At 41.2% G+C, this 15,330-nt stretch overlaps 1 pseudogene; it reads left to right on the forward strand.

Annotated features, from left to right (window-relative positions):
* Positions 1–828: 828 nt before the first annotated feature.
* Positions 829–10,683, forward strand: LOC146630445 (hydroperoxide isomerase ALOXE3-like; annotated as a pseudogene).
* Positions 10,684–15,330: the final 4,647 nt, after the last annotated feature.

Below are 15,330 nucleotides of genomic sequence, written 5' to 3' on the forward strand. Positions count from 1 at the left end.
GAATTTTCTTCATATTTTTCCACGTTCATTTGACCCATGCTGTGCAAAAGGCTTGAGCCACCCCTTATTTAATTGTATTTTGCAACCAAACAGCAAGACTTCTAATTTTTTTTAAGTGATGAGCAATAGTTCAATAGTGCTTTCTGATGGTTATTTTAAAGTTTTTCTTTGGCCATTGGCTGGTTTTTCACTCATTTTCAGTGCAATTCTTGTACCTGATAAATTTCAGAAGAATGTTTTTTTGTTTGTTAAGCAATTTAAAACTGAAAAAGGCACCTAACTCAAAGTTTTACAGACAGAAAATAGTATTTAATACCAACAAAGGTATTTCCAAATAGCTTCAAATTAGCAAAACATTTGGCAGATATCAGCATGGTGTGAGGTGTTTCCAAAAGCCCTTCAGGAAACTGGAGGACAAAAACCGAAGTGACTGGCCAAAAACACACAACAGTTATCAGTATCTGATTTATCCTGAATAGGATAGACGTCATTATTTGCACAACTTTATCAAGAATTTCATCTCAACACATGATTGATGCAACTGACTGGACACTCCCACTGATTTGTGTGAATAAAAAGAAAAATTTGGGGGGGCAACTTCTGACAGAGTAGTTTCTCTAACCTAAATTCTTCATCTCAAGGTAAGAGATGTTTTCACAGGATTTCAGTCAGAAATTATGGGTCATTTAGCATAATGAGTTAAAATAATTGTTTACATTGTCCTTTTCACTGTAATGCAATAATTTTAAATGTTTACATTTCCAAATCAGTGCTAAGAATAATTAGAATTCTCCCCCTACCAGGATTTGACCACATTCAAGAGGGAAAATGGTGCAGTATAAAGTGACCGTATTCACTGGTGATCGCCTTAATTCCACTACTCTCAACAATGTCTTCATTAAGCTGGTGGGCACAGATGGGGAGAGTGATCGCACATGGCTCATGGGCTTGAAAGGGGCTACATCCTTCGTTATAGGAGCCGTAAGTCTGAAATATGCATCTTCATGATTAAATGTATCTCAGGTTTCCTGTATGAGATGATACACAAATGAAATCATTTTTGTGGAAATAAGGGGAATCTATCACCATGAAGATGGTCAAAGCAAACAGTTCACTTCATGGACCACAGTAAATTATAACAGGAATTGTATGCTCGAGTGTTACAGCTCAGCACAAACTGCTATGTCATTTCTTTAGGTATCAAAGTTTAAGGTGTCCTGCCCCACTTCGCTTGGAAATCTTGTGCTGATAGAGTTAGACAAACAATCTCTCCCACTGTTCCCGGAGGACGCTTGGTTTTGTGCCAAGGTGGAAGTGAAATCCCCTGAAGGAGACATCTACAGCTTTCCCATCTACCGCTGGATTGCTGATAGCAAGGTGCACCGCTTCAGGGATGGAAAAGGTTTGGGAAACTGTGCTCATCTTAAATCTTGTTCAAACCATTGAAGATGTAAAACAAAGGTTGTAATGAGGCTGAAGCAGTTTCCTAATACAGTATATACCATATTTACAAGAACAACTTGAAACCATTTTTCTTTCTTTCTTTGTTTTCTTTTTTTTTTTATAGCTCTGAGAGTCTTTGAAGACAACCATCATCTTGGCAGGTACAGTCGGCAGCAAGAGATTCAGCAGCGAGAGGAAGACTATCGGTGAGAATTCAGAGCTTATACACATTTTAGCCTTACAGCTCCTGAAACTAGAATACAAATGCTGTCCAGTTATAGCTGAATATCCTAATACTAATGATATTTAACCTTAAAATTAAGCATTGCAGCATATTCTTTGTCTGCTGGCATTAATGAAAAGAAATTAAACTATTACATATGTTGCAGATAAAAAGTATATCATGTCATACTGTAACTAACTTCCTCATCACTTTGCTGTTTCTTTGTCTCATCAGCTGGGATGCATATGCAGAGAAAATACCTCACTCCATGAAGGCAGAAAACCCATTTTCACTCCCGTATGAGGTTCAGTTCTCCTTCACCAAAACTAAAGAGTTTCTCTACACTGCTTCCACAGGGTGAAGTTCTGTTACACATATTTTTCTCTTTACTTATCAAAAGTATGTTAAGTATCATAATGAAGTAAGATGAATGTGTTTCAGACTGACTGAGCTGAAGCTGAAGGGACTGGATAACTGTAAGAAGAAGTGGGATAATATTGACAGCATCAATCGAGTGTTTTGCTGCAAAAAGACTGAAATATCAGGTACTGTACTAACATCATAGCATAGTAATGTGTAATTAACTCTTACCCTAAAATTTTCCCTATACCACTATACCAGGTAGATTTTACTGAATGATGAACTGTAAATCGTGAAGGTAAATGTTTCTTTTAAACAGAATATGTTCAGGAACACTGGAAAGAAGATGCTTTCTTTGGCTACCAGTTTCTAAATGGTGTCAACCCCATTTTGATCCAGTGTTGTGCAAACCTGCCCAGTAACTTCCCTGTCACTGATGACATGGTCTTTCCCCGTGGCCAGTGCAGCCTGAGAGATGAAATTAAGGTGATCATCTGAACTCTTTATAATAAATGCACGTTTTTCCACGACCCACTGTCATTGTTGCACTTTTTACTGCACTATTATGTCTGCACTGTCTTGCGCCTGCCCTTTCTTTGTTTTGTTTTGGGGGGGGGCGGTTTGGCAATTTTTGCAAACTTGTACTTTATGTAGTGTGGGGATGAACAAAAGTATTTTACCAGCACAATATAATCTGCGGTGTGATCATTGCTTTTAACAATGTAAGAGATAGCTTTAAGATGGCCTTAAGATGTTTATGCATACTGTTATCATATTAAAGGAATTGCAATACATGCTTACAAAACACTTATATCAGGTCATTTTTATTATCGTTTATAAGGTCATATTCTTGTATTAAGCCTTTAGTAGAGGTTCTTGATTAAAACGTTTATTTAGTAGATGACATATACATAGTTTCAGTTCGGTTATTACATATATGAGAGTGGCTTCTGTCTCTCTGTCTGGTGAGAGGTCAGGAGCTAGTCGGCGAGGTGAAATAGGGTACAATTGTGGTTAGCACACAGACACACACACACACACACACACACACACACACACACACACACACACACACTTAGTTAAAGAGAATCATTTATAGGTGGAAGTTTAATCATGTTTTGCTCGGGGTTGCAAAAGAGCAGTTTGTCGCAGAACTGCTGCTGATGTGTCAAGATGATAAGCGAGCAAGTCACACAGTTTAAAAAGTAGTCCTGTGTTGATTGTCTGTTATATGTTTTATGTAGCACCATGGTCTTGAAAGAACGTTATCTCGTGTTACTGTATACTGTACCACTGCACATGGCTGAAATGACAATAAAACCACCCAACTTAGATTGACTTGATGTTTTGTCAAATAATTGTACTTTTACAGTCACTGACTAAATATTATATCCACACTGATGCAATAACCTGAACTTTTAAACAGAAAGGGAACATATTCCTGTGTGACTACAAGCATCTGGAAGGGGTGAAAACAAACACCATCAATGGGAAGAAGCAGTACTTGATGGCTCCTCTCGTCCTGCTCCACAAAGCTCCTGATGATAAGCTAATGCCGATTGCTATTCAGGTAATTCATAATAATTAACACGGTTGTTTCTGTCCTGGATAGACATGCAACTATTTTGCTGGTAATACCTGAAATGAATAAAGAAAATCAACAGCCTATTTATGCAAGATAATTCATAATATTACTGGAGGGGTTGTATTTGTTGGGTCTGATTACTGGGCGGGATCATAACCCCCCCTGGAAATTACGCCCCTGATCCATATCGCCACTCCTCAAAAGCTGTGTTGCTGTACCGCTCCACCATTTTACTCCTCCCACACAGGGAGGGAAATTGTAGCATGAGTGCAGGGAGAATTAAAAACACACGTTCATTTGATGTTTTTGTTCTTTCAACCTTAACTTTTGTAATTCAAATAATTACATAATTGATTATTAACTGATGATTACACTACTGTGTAGGTTACTGTGCAACCTAATTTTTTTCCCCTTCCTGAGCCATAACCTTGTGGAAAAGTTTAACCCACATTGCTGAGACCAGAGTCTGACATATGAATATATCAAATAGGTTTAATTTATAAACCCCAAAAGTCACAACAGCCAAGCAGTAGGTGTCGTATTTACGTAGCAGACAGAGATAATACAACTCAAAATACGCTAATATGGCCTACTCTGCCCTGTCCATCTGTAGCTGAAGCAGACTCCATCAGATGACAATCCGATCTTTCTTCCTACTGATTCTGAGTACGACTGGTTGATCGCCAAGACTTTTGTGAGAAGTGCAGATTTCAATGAGCATCAGCTTCAATGCTCACCTGCTGCGCACACATTTGCTGGCCGAGGTTTTTGCAGTGTCACTGCTGCGCAACGTGCCCATGGTGCATCCTCTGTACAAGGTAACTGACGTTTGCTGAAACTCCGTTTTCTCTCATAAATCATGTCACTGCACGCACTGTTTACTTGAACTCTTCCTATAATTTCTTTCTTAAATTGTTATTTAAATATTCTTTTTTTTTTTTAACTGTAAATTTTAAAATTTAAAATCTGTAAATTTTGTAAATTTCTTTATTGTACTTTAATAGGTATTTCACTACATGTCATAATTTGTATGATTATGTGTGTGATGAATAAAATTTGAGTCTCTTATCAATGTGTCCACAGAGGACCACTGATTGTGCAACAGAGTACCTCAGCATAATAAATACTAAAGTGTTGCCCCAATCATGTCACTAACAGAGTTCCCTCTTTCCCTCAGCTCCTCAAACCACACACACGCTACACTCTGCAGATCAACTTCTTAGCTCGACGCCTTCTCATTTCTGACACTGGCGCTTTCACTCAGGTATGCAAAGAACAGCACTAGACCTTTACTTAAAGAATGTTTTGTTTTTTTATTTCATGTTTAACATTTGTCTTTAACCAGGAGCTGCTTATTGTGTAGTTTGCAGGGTCAGGTGGAGAGGGCATGTTTACGATCCTGCAGAGGTCAGTGTGCTCATTAACCTACAACTCCCTCTGTATGCCAGATGACATTGCTGAACGTGGCCTAGAGGATGTGCCAAACTTCTTCTACAGGGATGATGGCCTAAAGGTTTGGGATATCATCCACAGGTATCATTAATATATTTTTCTTTTTTTTCCATCAAGCTGCTGCAATTCAAAGTTTGTAAATAATGCAAATGCATCTGTTACTTTACCTATGATAAATAATTTTACATATTATTTTTATTTTAGTTACTTTAATCTAAAAATTTATTTTCAGTTTGGTGTAACTTCTTTTTGTTTCCAAATTGCTCCTTTCAGTTTATTTTGTTGAAGAACTAGTTTTAGATTTTTATTTCAGTATTGAAAGCAGCTGAATCGCAGTAATGTAAGCATCCCAGCATCAATGCACCAAAATGCACCAGTGCCTTCTCAAACTATTGTATTCATCAAATCAGATCAATAACAGAAAAATACTAAGCCTAAATAGATTTTTTTTTCTTTCATGTTTATTCTATGTGAGTTCACCAAAATGTTTTGCGTGCCTATTTTTTGGTTTAGTTTTAGCTCGGGTCCTCTACCAGAGGCCTGGGAGCTTGAGGGTCCTGCGCAGTATCTTAGCTGTTCCCAGGACTGCGCTCTTCTGGGGCCCGTTCTTCGTACCTCGCTAAGTAAGTTAGCTGGATTTGATTGTTGACGATTTCGCCTGATCTTGGATCGTTCGGTTCCCCGAAGCTCATCCGGGACTTGCTGTCATAGCAACAGAGCCGTAAGCGTAAACCTGCTCGGGAGCAGGCTTACTTTATGTAAACAGGATTAGATCGCGGCCACGCAGGTATGTCCGCTTCATTTATACGAAAGCAACAGCGATATTCCACCACTGTTTCACCATAAATAAATAACATCAATGTAACTAAAGACAATGCAGCACCTGATCCATTTATTGATTTCACACAGATACATACAGGTCATTTCCTAAAAAAGGGAAATGTACTATTAACATTCTATCACATGTATGTGATTATTACAGATGTAATTCATATTTCAGAGTAGTAATTGCAAATTACTTTGTGTAATCAAGATGAGAGACCACGGCTATAAAAGCGAAGGTGGATTTGGGAAGCCTGTCGCAGCCATGTCCTGTCCGTTTACGCGAGCAACCCTTTGCGGAAGGTGCAAGATTGATAAGGAGAGTCCTCAGAATTCCGCGTATATTGCGGGACAGACAGGATCCTTTAGCTCAGCGCGACAGTGTGCTCATAGAGAGATATCGATTTTCCCGTGAGGATATTATTTACTTAACCAACTTGTTGACGAGGGGGTGCAGGACCACCACCTGTCTTTTTTTTTGCTCTGCCCTTTTCTTGGTTGCTGTTATAAACAAACAGATCATTCCAGGGTCTCTTTCCAAGAGACGAAAAGCAATATAAGTGATAAATATTACCATTCTGTAGAATATTCTTATATTTCACTTTTACCTGTTCCCATGTTCTAGTGGGTCCTGTTGTGGCTCTAATGTGAAAGGGGATATAATATAACATATTATAATATAATATAATGTAATATAATATTGGATAATATAGTGTGATATGATAAATCTACCCTACCACCTACTGGTGTTGGCCAGAGGGGCCGATGGCGCGATATGGCAGCCTGGCTTCTGTCAGTCTGCCCCAGGGCAGCTGTGGCTACAACTGTAGCTGCCTCCACCAGTGTGTGAATGTGAGAGTGAATGAATAGTGGCATTGTAAAGCGCTTTGGGTGCCTTGAAAAGCGCTATATAAACCCACTCCATTATTATTGTTATTATTAAATTACTTACGAGTTTAATTTGTCAGCAACTTTCTGCCAGCCCTCTCTCCTTGCTTTTGCAGCCTTTGCAGTGTTCCCTTGCGTTCTGATTAAACTCTGAAACTCCTGAAATCCCTCACTCAAGAGTTCTTGCTCTGCTGCCGAAAAATACCGAGCCGAGCGCGCTCCGTCGACATTTTCGCCGACCAATCAGAGGGTTGCCGATCAATGTTTCCACTATCGATGCGTAGCCCCTTTTACGACACCCAGTGATGTCACATTACTGCGTCCAGCTGTACTAATCGTCAACAGCAGGTGTGTTCGGGGAACCGGATTAGCGAGCTCACGGTTAGCGCGATGGTTTGGTCTTGGATGTGTCATTTGATCTTGGATGTAGTGAGCGACGTACGAAGAACGGGCCCCTGGACAGAGATCTCCGATGTTGTTCCCGGGATCTGCTGGAGCCACTCGCCTAGCTTGGGAGTCACCGCACCTAGTGCTCCGATTACCACGGGGACCACCGTTACCTTCACCCTCCACATCCTCTCGAGCTCTTCTCTGAGCCCTTGGTATTTCTCCAGCTTCTCGTGTTCCTTCTTCCTGATGTTGCTGTCATTCGGAACCGCTACATCGATCACTACAGCCGTCTTCTTCTGTTTGTCTACCACCACTATGTCCGGTTGGTGAGCCACCACCATTTTGTCCGTTTGTATCTGGAAGTCCCACAGGATCTTAGCTCGGTCATTCTCCACCACCCTTGGGGGCATCTCCCATTTTGACCTCGGGACTTCCAGGTTATACTCGGCACAGATGTTCCTGTACACTATGCCGGCCACTTGGTTATGGCGTTCCATGTATGCCTTGCCTGCTAGCATCTTGCACCCTGCTGTTATGTGCTGGATTGTCTCTGGAGCATCTTTACACAGCCTGCACCTGGGGTCTTGCCTGGTGTGATAGCCTTATGGACCTTGTACTCAGAGCTTGTTCTTGTGCTGCCATGATTAGTGCCTCTGTGCTGTCTTTCAGTCCAGCTTTGTCCAGCCACTGGTAGGATCTCTGGATATCAGCCACCTCCTCTATCTGCCGGTGGTACATACCGTGCAGGGGCCTGTCCTTCCGTGATGGTTCCTCGTCTCCCTCCTCTTTCTTGGGTTTCTGCTGCCTGAGGTATTCACTGAGCACTCGGTCAGTTGGGGCCATCTTCCCAATGTATTCGTGGATGTTCGTTGTCTCATCCTGGACTGTGGTGCTGACACTCACCAGTCCCCGGCCCCCTTCCTTCCGCTTAGCGTACAGCCTCAGGGTGCTGGACTTGGGGTGAAACCCTCCATGCATGGTAAGGAGCTTTCTTGTCTTTATGTCAGTGGCGTCTATCTCCTCCTTTGGCCAGCCTATTACCCCAGCAGGGTACCTGATCACGGGCAGGGCGTACGTGTTGATGGCCCGGATCTTGTTCTTACCATTCAGCTGACTCCTCAGGACTTGCCTGACCCTCTGCAGGTACTTGGTGGTTGCAGCTTTCCTAGTGCAGTCAGCTTCTTCAGCCAGTAGGCGTGAACCATATCGGGGCCTGGTCCAACTCTTCATACTAGAGACCCTTGCTTGGATGTCTGCCACCATGATGGTTACTGGACCCTGTTCAGGGAGGTTGCTATGGTCTGCCCTCAGATCCACTAGCCACTGAGCATTGCCGTTATGGGTTGCGTCCTTCTCCCATATGCCCTTCCAGTATTGCTCCATCTCCAGCCTTGGTGGTGCTGTTCTCTTATTGTTCCCTTGCCACTGAGAGTACACCTTTGCTGGTTTATTCTCCTGCCTTCTATCTCTCTGGTGTACCTCCTCAAGCGGCTGGCCAAGGCTGTGAGTCTTTGCTTGGCAGTTTCCAAGGCCTCAGGTATGGACAGCTTGCTGTATTTTTTATGCACCTTCTTTGTCGCACCTTTCTGCAATTCCGTTAGTTGGCTAACCTCCCTCCGTGCTACTTTGATCTTGCCCTCTAGCCTCCTTCTCCATGGAGGGTACTGCCCCTTGTGGCTGTTCAACTTGTAGCCAAGCATCTCACTGATCACTGCTGCCGTATTGTAGATCAGCTTGTTAGTGTCAGTAATCGTGGTTGTAGGTATCGTCCGTAGTGCTGCATTAACATCATCTAGCAGACCTTCTGAGGGTACTTCACGTAATCTTGGTAACCGGCTATGGGGGATCCAGGTTTCAAGCTTGGCCGTAATCCTATCTTTCAGGTCAGTTCCTCTCGCACTCAACAATCCTTCTCCTATCGCACTTGGGGCTTTGTACCCAATCTCGGGTGGGGGTGATGATATCTCCCCCCTGACCTGGCGTCCTGGCTCCCCCTTGCCATAGCATTTATGTTGTACCTCGTCAATCTCTAGCTGTGAGAGCAGTCCCTTCTTTCGAATGTTGGAACACTGAGCTATTAGTTGTTTTGCCATCTTGGGTATCGAAGAATCGAAAATATATTTTACTCAGTGTATTCCCATTTCTCAAAGGTTTGTGCAGGGAATGCTCGGCTACTACTACAAGAGTGACCGTGAGGTCCAGGAGGACTCTGAACTTCAGAAGTGGATTTTGGACATTTTTGAACACGGGTTCCTTTCTCAAGCAGAAACAGGTGGGCTTTATACAATATTTGAATATTTACGATGATGATGATAATGGTGATTTATCCATTTAGGATTATATTGCAAAAATAAGTAACTTTTGTTTGTTCGCCTAAATATATTTAAGTGACGCAGTTATTTTTCTGTGTTTAACAAGAATTCCTCAGAGATTTACCTGTGTGACTGCGTTGGCCAAATTTGTCACCATGGTGATCTTCACCTGCTCAGCCCAGCATGCAGCTGTGAACAGTGGACAGGTATATAAAACCTAATTCAACCTAATTATTTAAAATGTAAATAAAAACAGAATCATTCATTGATTTGTAGATGTATTTACAATAGAACATAGTAAACATATGAAATGTTTAAACTGAGAAAATGTAACCTTACAAGAAAAATAATGCCTCATTTTGTATTTGATGGCAGAAAAATATATTTAAAAAAGGTAGGACGGGGCTTTGTGTACTACTCTGACACACTGTAGCATCCCCTCTTCTTTTACCAACAGTCCACAAACATCTGGGAACTGAGGAGATCTGAGAGAGGAGTGTCCCATTCTCGTCTGATATATGATTCTAGCTGCTAAACAGTCCTGGGTCTACTGTGTTAGTGTTTCATTTCATGATGCATCAAATGTGTTTTCAACTGTTGAAAGGCCTGCATTATGAAGCCATGATCTTCTGATAGATGAAACACCATGATTATTGCTCTTATTAATCAGTTATCCTTTACTCCTTGATTAAATGCAGTATGACTATGGTGGCTGGATGCCCAACACTCCCATCTCCCTGCAACTCCCACCACCAACCACAAAAGGGACGACAAGCGAGGCCACGATGTTGGCCACCTTCCCTGATGTCAATGTAACAGCTCAGGGCATGGCCACCATGTGGCTGCTCAGCAAGCAGTCCAGTGACTTTGTAAGGAGCAAAGATTTCATTAAGAATGACAGAAATTATGTTTAACTTCAAGTTTTGTGAAAAAAAAATACATATGTATGCAATAATTTTTAGGGGCTAATTTCATAAATAATTTGAATGCTGTTGAAGAAAAACTGAATGTATCATTGTTCTTATTAGGTTCCCCTTGGCCAGTACCCAGAGGACCACTTCACTGAGGAGATTCCCCGCAAGATATTAAAGGATTTTCAGATGGAGCTGGAAGATTTGAGTTTAGTCATTAAAGCCAGAAACAAGCGTTTAGAAGTGCCATACACCTACATGGATCCAGCAGAGGTAGAAAACAGCGTGGCCATTTGAATATTAGAAGACTCAGCTGTGAGATAAAATTCAGTTCCCTCTTCAAATAAAAGCAGCCAAAGAAAGTTCTGACTTTTACTGATGAAATAGCTGAAATAGAACTTAACGTTTCTAATTATTGTATGCTGATTTGTGAATTTTATCCATCTGCTGTGATGTGTTCTATAGATTAGAAACTTAAAACCTCTTCTGATTTTCAATAAACTGTCCCATCCATTCAAAAACATGTCAAAGAAAACTGATATTATTGTGAACAAATCATGACTTTTTTTAGTGATTGATTTTTGTTAAAGTCTGTCTTAAAGAAGTCTCAGCCTCTGAGCTTTTTTGGCTTAAAAAAAATTGAGAGAACTCCTGCATTTCTACCATACAGACATTTATTTATTTTTAGAAATATGTCTCTCTTCTGTCTTATATGCATGTGTATGTTTGAGGGCATGTTCTGTTTACCTCAGAGTTGATCAATCTGTGTTTGTCTGTCTCCCTGTAAAATGCTCACCTGCCAAAGCTCTACTAATTAACTCACCTGTTCCTCATCTGGTTATCAAGCTGGCTTCTTAAGGCTAAAGTAAATACTCAGCCATCATTAGATTGTGCTCTGCCCTTTGGCCCTTAGTTTATTTTTTGGAGCTAAACTCTGTGTCTGTGAAGACCTCTCACTGTATTTGGATTTCCTTCGAGTTTTTGTGACAGTGTGTGTGTATGACCACAGATGGAATTCATAGCATTACAGACACGTTTTTCTTACTCGTTTCTCACATCCTGTAAATCCTATGTTAATCTTTTCCCGCTCTACAGTGGCTGTTGTTTAATGTTGGCCATCCTACACTTCTGGTTTCCGTTGTAGAAATTATTTTCTAGTTTTTTTGGGGGGGGGGGTTGTATGGTATCTTGTCAGCTCTCATTACTATAATATGACTTTGCATTATACAGAGCGTCATTTAACACCATCCACCCATTCGCTTCCGCTTATCCTTTTTCTTAGGGTTGCGGGGGCTGCTGGAGCCTATCCCAGCTGCCAAAGGGCGAGAGGCAGGGTACACTCTGCACGGGTTGCCAGGGCTAACACACAGAGACAGACAACCATTCGCACTCACATTCACTCCCACATTCACTGGTGACAATAGTTATGGGTCTTGTTATGTTATTCAGCGGTGTTGAGTTGTTTGGACTTTTTTTAGTAAATATCTAGTAAATCTCTAATTCTTGGTTTTTCTTGGCTTTATATTCATGTTCCCTTAGTGCTAACTTAGTGCGCTAGTTCTGTTCTCAGTCCTTAGTCTTGTATATTATATTTTTTCCTAGATTTATGGGTCAAGTCTCGACCAGTGATTTTCTCCTTCCTGTTTTATTTTGGCTTCCAGTGTCTGGACCGTCGGCTCTTTTCCTGGAAACAATGCTCAACTTTAAGTTCAACCTTCATCTACCCTGTCCTACATTTGGGTTCTCAATCTTTCACCATTCATCATAGCTGAATCTGATAACTGTGACCATTTTCATACTGTGAAGTCATTGTCATATTAAAACTCTTTGTTGTATCTGCTGAAGGCACCCATCAAAAGATGGGTGCACTGCAGTTGTAAAGGAAACGACATAGCCAGAAACAATATTCAAGTAACTTGTGGCTACAAGGCTCAGTTGGTACTAAGTTGGGCCCAAAATGTTACAACACCACCAGGCTAAATTGCTGAATTTAAAAAAAAAAAAAAAAAAAAAAAAGCATTTATACAGTATTTTCACCGTCGCTGCCTTCCGCACGGCTGGCCTCCAGACCTGCTCTGTTATGAGCTATTGAGCCATCGACCCCCAGGGCGACCCCCTGAACTGTGTTTGAACTGTTTTTGTGAGCTCTGATTTTGTTTCAAGTCCTGGGCCCCCCACCACCCACCTGGGTTTCTGTCAAGGTACTGGGAGTGATCCAGTGTTTTGTGTTTGACTCCCTGAGTCACTCTGTATTACCTCCGTGCATCTTCCCATGTTGCACTCTGTTTTACCTCCATGTGTCATCCTGCATATCATTCTGCGAGTCATGGTTTCAAGTTTGTGTAGTTTTCCTAGTTTATTTATCTTATGTCTGTGAAGGTTCTCAGTCATCCAGGTCATCGTAGTCAAAGGAGCTTGCAAAGAAAAGCGTCTGGACTTCTTTAAGTTACATACGGGCGATCGTGGCTCAAGAGTTGGGAGTTCGCCTTGTAATCGGAAGGTTGCCGGTTCGAGCCCCGCCTTGGACAGTCTCGATCGTTGTGTCCTTGGGCAAGACACTTCACCCGTTGCCTACTGGTGGTGGTCAGAGGGCCCGGTGGCGCCAGTGTCCGGCAGCCTCGCCTCTGTCAGTGCGCCCCAGGGTGGCTGTGGCTACAATGTAGCTTGCCATCGCCAGTGTGTGAATGGGTGGATGACTGGATATGTAAAGCGCTTTGGGGTCCTTAGGGACTAGTAAAGCGCTATATAAATACAGGCCATTTACTTGAAGACGTTTCTTTGCAAGCTCCTTTGACTTTATTTATCTTAGTTTCTATCCTCGCCACCTCTGTTTCTGTCTGAATTATCACATCATATAAATAAAGCTCACTCATCACATCTACGTCAATGCCTGCTTTTGGGTCCTTTTCCCTTTAGCCCCACACAACTGCCGCCGCAGCCATAACACTTAAGACTCAATGTTTCATTTACAGGAGAGATGTTTTAGCATAATTACAGCAATAAACTAGAAAGAGTAAAATAATGAAAATTGCACAATATTTATAAAAATCAGTTAAAAGAGCTGTAAATCCTTCTGCAGGGTAAGGGGAAAGCCCTCTTTCTAAACTCTGTACGAACTGTTTACAACGAATGTCATGAAGTCATGGAGACCACAGCATGACTAAACATGTAATCTGATAAGAGGTGAGTAAACCATATTTTTATAGATAAAATACCAGTGAACCATCCTGTGTAGTTAAAGACAAGTCAGCTAGAGAATATAAAGTACAGCAGTGTCTTGAAGGTTTTGCTGTGAGTTATAAATTTTAAAGCTCTGTGATAAGCAGAGTCCAACTGATAGAGAGAATGAGCAGGGTCATACATGCAATTCATTCATTCAATCATGTGGCCTCCTTTTTACCCCTCCTGGAGCATTGTAAAAAGGAGGTTAATGCAAGTTCCAAGTATACCGTATTTACAAGAACCTTATTTTCTTTTTTTCTCTGAGACTCTTTGAAGACATCCCTCATCTAGGCAGGTTCAGTCAGGTACAGCAGGAGCTTAAGCAGCAACAGGAAGAGAGCTCAGAGCACGCACACATTTGAGCTTTATGGCCCCTGAAACTAACATGCAAATGCCCTCCAGCTACAGCTGAATCTGCTAATATTATGCATACTTAAGGTTTAAATGAAACATTACAATAATTGTTGGCTGGATTAGGGTTAACTAATTATAATTCAAGACATTGCAGAGTATATTGTGTATATATAATGTTTTAAATTCTGCAGCCTGGCAAATTAAATGAAAGCGATCGTCTCACACTTGTAAAAAAGTAGAAAGAACATTTTCTTGTATCAAGTACTTGATCTTAGCAATAACGTACACATTCACTGAGCCAATGTTGTATCTACTCTGTTACAATATTCTGAACTTCCAGACAGAAAGGGAGCACATTCCTGTGTGACTAAAGCAAACCACCAATTACAAGAAGCTAAGTAAGTAAGTAAGTAAAATTTATTTATATAGCACATTTCACAGATAAAAATCACAAAGTGCTTTACAGTAAGATCAGACATACAAGTTAAAATTAATTAAATTAGTTAAAAGCCTGTTTGTATAAAAATGTCTTCAGCTGCTTTTTAAAGGAGTCAGTAGAGTCTAGACAGCGTAAAGACAACGGCAGAGAGTTCCACAGCCTAGGTGCCAGTGCCTGAAAAGCCCGATCCCCACGTGTTTTAAATCTAGTACGTGGGACCACCAGTAGCCTCTGACCTGAAGACCTAAGTGCTCGGGATGAAGCATGAGGTTTCAACAGGTCAGAGATATACTGGGGAGCTTCACCGTGCAGAGCTCTAAAAGTTACAACTAAAATTTTAAAATGAACCCTAAAATTTACAGGCAACCAATGAAGAGAAGCCAAAACTGGAGTAATGTGTGACCTCTTGTTTGTACCAGTTAAAAGTCTTGCCGCTGCATTCTGTACAGACTGAAGGCGATCCAGAGCTGATTTGTTAAGACACGTAAAAAGACCGTTACAATAATCCAAACGAGAAGAGATAAAAGCATGAATAATCATCTCAAGTTCTGCCTTTGACACCAGTAGCCTGAGTTTAGAAATGTTTCTTAGATGATAAAAACAGTTCCGGACAAGTTGTTTAGAGTGTTTCTCAAGAGACATTGAACTGTCAAATATAACACCTAAGTTTCTGAGACTCGACTGAAATGAAGGGTCTAAAAAACTGATATGCTGCCTAATTTCTGAGAGCATGTGAGCATGCTCAGAGCTACACAGAGCTCCTGATGATAAACTAATGCTGATTGCTGTTTACCTGTCACGATCCTGGGTCTTAGGACCCAGTGTTTTGAGTTTTAGTTCATTTTGATGTTTATAGTATGTTTAGCTCATTAGGCCTCCTATGTTGATTTGCTTATTAGTTCCCCCTTGTGTTTCAACCCATGTTAAGT

This window comes from Diplotaxodon limnothrissa, linkage group LG6 (genome assembly GCF_057381915.1).
Source record: "Diplotaxodon limnothrissa isolate DT_005_m linkage group LG6, D_limnothrissa_male_GT1.1, whole genome shotgun sequence".
NCBI lineage: Eukaryota > Metazoa > Chordata > Actinopteri > Cichliformes > Cichlidae > Diplotaxodon > Diplotaxodon limnothrissa.